This window comes from Solanum lycopersicum, chromosome 12, assembly GCF_036512215.1.
Source record: "Solanum lycopersicum chromosome 12, SLM_r2.1".
Classification (NCBI taxonomy): Eukaryota; Viridiplantae; Streptophyta; class Magnoliopsida; order Solanales; family Solanaceae; genus Solanum; species Solanum lycopersicum.
In genome coordinates, this window is record NC_090811.1 from 45,017,373 (window position 1) to 45,023,372 (window position 6,000).

Sequence of the window (6,000 nt, forward strand, 5' to 3'; positions counted from 1 at the left end):
TAAGATGGCTTTTGATGATGATATTTTCTTAGTATTTGTGAATGAATTCTTTTTTATATTAAATGTCATGAAAAATTTTAATTTCGCACTATTTTTCATGGCTTATGTAATAAATGATAGTTAAAGGGACTGTACAAGACCCCAAAGGGTGAAGTACGCCTTGTCCAAATCCAAGGGTTCTTCCTAACTTCTAGGGGGTAGTTGCAGGTCGTAACAAGTATGATGGATTATCATGGATATTTTTCGTTGGGAGCCCGGTTTCATTTTTCTTAATAGACTTAGCTATTTTGTGTCCCTGTTGGATATATGAGGTTCATTCAGGTTATATTTAAACCTACGCACGAGTGTAGGCTTTTGGGGTCCACTTAGATTTAGTATAGATATACTTAGTTTGTTTTTGCTATGCTTGTCTACTTTCTTTTTATATCCACTTTAACCTCTTTGTGTAAAAATTAAATACTTCTTTATTGTTTTTACCCTTTTTGCTCAATCAGACCTTGATGCCTAGTGATACCTGTTGTTTTGGTACTCATTCTACACTCTACATATAATTCATGATGCAAGTTGCAATACTAGTAACTAGCGACGATTTGTTCCAGCCTTCTTTGCAGCTGTGACTCGTATATGTTGGGGAGCAATTGATGTTTTGGGTTTTTCCTTGTCTTTTTTTTTATCTAGTCTTCTTGCCTTTGAGACACGGTTTATTTTGGTCCACTTTTGGGACTCGTACACCTTATAAGGTAGCTCTATTCTAGTGACTTCCAGGTTCTTGGAGTGATTTTTTAAGTATTTATTTTGTTGTTTTTGCCTTATTGTCCTTGTTTAGATCATTGTTTTCACTAGTATCTTCCCTTACACTCATTATTTGATTTTCTAGGCTATGAATTGGCTTACTTACTGGTGTGTTATTGCATGTTCTATCATGACTCGAGAAATCTGGTTGTCACATATCGATATTCCCAAGCTTTTGTGAGTCCTAAGTCATCAAGGATAAATTCTATTGTTTAAATTTTGTGTATGTATTTCACATTTTGGACATGACGTATGGGCTAGTCACAATTTCATTCCATTGAAGTAGATAACTATATTGAGATAAGTGTATTGTACTTGTTTTTTTGTTTTATAAAACTTTTTGACTTGGAATATTGTTTTTCACTGATTGTTCTATTTCTTATGTTATGAAAATTAAGTGGCTTGTATGGGTCCATAGAGGTTCTACAGCCATGTTACATCTATAGGGTACTCATCATGACAAACTTAGTAATTAGAGACAAAAAATTAGAATTATTCTAGGATGTGTGATATGTCATGTCAAGTATAGTCTTGTTTATATGTTTGAAGCGTTTTACAATTATGAAGATGATTGTATAAGATGTTTAGGAAACTCAATTTCTTCCATACTCTTAAGTCATGTCATATAATTAACTCAAAAAGGTCTCTCTCCTAATCTTATTTGATGCTTATATCTACATGAAAAGATAATACAAGAAGGAATGTGAAGTGGAATAGAGAATACGAAGATACTCCTAAGGTCCTTGAGTTCTTCTGGAGTTTTTGGCCTAAAAAGTGATAAATGTTGACCTTAGGACTTCTCTGCATATGTTGTTTTATGTTGTGACGATCCAAGATATCACAGAAGTGGCGATTCCCATGAAACAAAATTGGCTATCGTGGATTATAAATTGAGTGAATTCACTAGGATGAATTCTTAGTAGTTTTATGATTAGAGGGTTCACGAAGATCCTCAATCGGTCATTGATAAGGTCTACAAAGTTTTGATCACCGTCGAAGTTGCAAGTGGAAAATGTACAACCTATTGAAAGTAGGGAGACCAAAAAATTTTGAGTCCTCGTGATTGGGAGAAATTTAAGAATTTTTTTCTTGATAAGTTTTCCCCCTCGAGATGAGAGAATATAAGGTTCTTGAATCCATTAATGTTTGTAAAGGAAGCACGAATGTGAGGGAATATGTTGCATAGTTAACATAATTGTCAAATTGTGCTACAAAAATGCTTTCTGTTACAATGGCAAAAATAAGTAATTTCGTTTCGAGTTTATCTGAAATGGTGGTTAAGGAGTGTCATAACACCATTCTCATTAATAATAAGGACATGTCTTGTATCATAGTGTATGCACAACAAATTGAAGAGGAGAAACTAAAGAATAAATCTAGAAAGGTAGAAAGTGGTAAGAGAAGTGATGGTAATTCATCTCATGCCATGTCTGATAGACATGGTTGTTCTTGATTGAGACATAGGTTTCCAAGTCAAGGTTCCTCCAATAATCCATCTATGTTTTAAAAAGATATGGTATGAACCCTAAGTGTAAGGAGCCAAACTTGAAGTAGGTCCAAATAGATCCAAACATGTAGTGACATGAGCTTATGATGTCCTAAACTGGGAAATTATAGTTTTTAGCAGCAGTTTATAGAGTTTGAGAGAATTTGGAGGTGGAAAGTCCAACAATGTCCGGTGACGTTTGAAAGTTAGCCTTGAGACATGCTAGCGTGCCTTAGTATGTTTCATGAGGATTTAGATAGTTTTTGTACCTCAAATTGATAGAGACAGTACCCAATATCTAGAAGGATGTATTTAGGGTGGAAACGTCCGGGAAAGACTACCCAAGGACAAACCTAAGGGTCCTTCAAGAGGACCCAAGTTGAGAGAAAAAGTTGTCAAAACCATTCTCCACCAACGAGGTCCACCAACGGACCATTGGTCCATCGAAGCCCCATTGATGGTAGGAGTTTGTTGAGAATTATTCTCTCAAGAAAAATCCAAAAATGATAAGTATTTTACCATGAAAAGGGTTTCTGGTACTGTCCGTCATCTAGTCGACACCTAGTAGGTGGCCATCGTCGATGGAGTCTGCATTTTCACGCAGTTCATTATTAAATGAAACGGTAAATTAGAAAAATCAACCCACGCACAAAAACAAGCATGGGAGGTTCAATTAGGTGATTTTAGGAGTATTTAAATAATAAAATACCCTATTTGAATTTAGACTCCAAATCGAAACCGCTCTCTCAGATTAGAACACTGAAGAACACCATTAGAGAAGAAAAAGAATTTGGCGCAGCAACTTAGGAATATTTTACCAAGGGTTCAAGCGGGTATTAAGGCTATAATCTAAGGTATGTGAAGCCTATTAATTAATGGATTCTTTTATCCATGAAGTCCCTCCTAGTTTCCCTTCAATTGTGAATCCAAATAACCCCAATCTAGTGAGGGTTGTAATTGCATTATGAGTAGGGTGTGTTTGTGAACCCAATAGAGTGTGTAACATTAAAATCTCTATATGTGGTTTTTATGTACTGTTTTCATGGTGAATTAAGGTAAGTGATTTTAAAGGTGATCATGGTGATCTTAGGCTATTAGAGGCTAGATGAAGGTTTTATGTCAATCTTCTTCATTCAATTATATTCTATGCTATTTGATCATGATTGACTAATCTAGATATAAATTGAACTAGGCATAATTTATCTAAGTTGGTCTGGACTTGTATAGCTTTAATCGAACAGTGTGATCATTTATACCAAGAATTACCTTCTTATTAAAGTAATTGAATGCAGAAAGCATGAAATTGAATAAATATCATAATGAATTAATGCTCGTAACTGTTTAAGGGCTGTTATTTTATTGATATTAGGACTTTAGGGGTTTAGTCATGATGAGGCTGATTGTGGTAATGTTTCATTTCTTTTCTACACCTAGACATGCACATGATTTGTATAAACACGTGGTCTCTTATATATGAACCCTTAGTTGACTTAAGATACTCAAATGAATCAATTCATGGTTGACTAATATTAGCTTGAATATGATTTCTATGGTCATTTCTTGTGTAATAGACTTGGCGAGACAAGGGTAGATTGGGATAGTAATTCTCAAGGAGGCTTGAGTTAAAATACTCAGTGTAGATTGAGGTGATGAACCTCATGATAACTTGAGATCTAGGAAGAAAGATCTCTCATGTTTAGCTTGGTCATGTGTTGCAAATATGCTTTATCATGGTAACTTTAGAACGGTGGTTCTCTTTTTCTCTTCGGATAGAGGAAGAAAGCTCTTCCTTGATTTACATGGTCTTGTGTTTTAAGGATACTTTATCATGTTATCTTGACTTGGTAAGGCCAAAACAATTTCAAGGTATCTTTAGTGGAAAGTCCTATACTCTCGTAATATAAGCATGACATGCATGCAAGGTGCATTTCATTGTAGCATGATTTTCATGCAATGTTCATTTCATATCATAGATTGAGATGAGTTTCTCATGTTAGCTTAGGGTTGAGGATTCCTGCTCCCCTATGGTTAGCTTGTATCTATGTTATTGGTTGGATGGTGGTTAGGATGGTTGTATCTTTCCTTTAGTAGCTTTGTTAGTATGTTGAGATTTTTTCCATGGTAATAGGTCTATAACTGTAGTATGTTGAGCTTAATACACAAGGTTACATGACAAGTTAGTTTGGAGTAGGATCGTCTAGAGGATACTTATCTTGGATGGTCATATGGGATTCTATCCACACATTACACAAGTATGACTTGAAGCGACCTATGACATAACCACTACATTATATTTGATCAGCTTGTATATTTCTATAGTTGCCTTTCCTGACATGATTGGCTTATGATAATAGTTCCTTCTAAATTAGAAGTAGGAGTATAAGATTATTCCTATGATGGCATGAAATAAGATAGGATGACTTCAAGATATGCATAGTGTGTGAGGTAGTATAGGTTACTTCACATTCATTGAACATGTATGTTTTTGGGTGTCATAAGGTCATAGGGGCATAGGGATCATATGAAATGATGAACTTATCTCTTAAATATTAAAGTGGGCTATGATAAAGAATGACCAAAGAGATGTAATTAGCTTTTGTAGTAGTATGGGATGCCACCTTAGCCTTGTAGTAGTATACATTGAGGTGGTTTGATGTAGATAAATATTGTTAGAAGGAGAATTATTTAAGTATTAACTCTTATAATCTTTATGATGCTTTATTATACATATGTTATGCATTTTATGCTTATATCTTTATCTGTTATGATTATGCCTATTACTGAATAACCCTTTGAGATATCTTATGTTTTGATGATAGTATTCATACTTAATACATATCGTACTAACGCATATTGCTTACATATATTACATGTAGGGTCTTGAGGATATTGAGTTTCTTTCTTAGTTAGAGTTTCCAAGGCGCAAGGAAAAAAGATTGGTGAGTCTCATAGTATCCAAGGACGTCACTACTACGTTGTTTTTTTTAATTCTTTAATCCTTAGACTTTTATGGGCTATAACCCAAGACTATTGTACTCATGATGTCATAGATGGTTTTTGAGACATATGTTAGACTATTTATGAAATGATTTCCGCATTACGTTTTTAAGAAAAGTTTTAAATTCCACACTAATTTTCATATATTTGTGATGAAAGATGTGTAAGAGTCTTGCAAAAGACATCCGAGAAGTAAAGTACGCCGTGTTGTGACCTAAGAATGCCCTAACTTGTACGGTGTACATACGGGTGGTGACAAACATGTTATCAGAGAATAAGGTTATGAAATGGTCTTAGGATGTCTCAACATCACGTCTAGTAGAGTCTTATTCATCGGTGTGAGTCACAACACATCTAAATGTAGAAGGTTATGGAATGCTTAGGAAAGTTTAACTTCTTCATTCGTCAACTCTTGCCGAGTTTGGCTTGAGTAAGATCTTCTTCTAATGTTTGCCTTATATTTTATAGGTTATGGTTAACACTATGGATAATGCTAGAAGGGAATGAGATGGGAATGGGGAATAAAATATTCCTCCCCAAGTGCAAGGGAATATTTCTCCAAAGTGCATGAGTAAGTTCCAAATGACCCTCCAATAGGGAATGCTATATTGGAAAAATTTAGGGCTTCTATGAAATTTTTGGCTCAAGCCTTAATGTCCCAAGCTAATATAGGAGAGGTGGATCCGGATAATCCTATACGCAGAATGAGTGCTACTAGAGTGAGG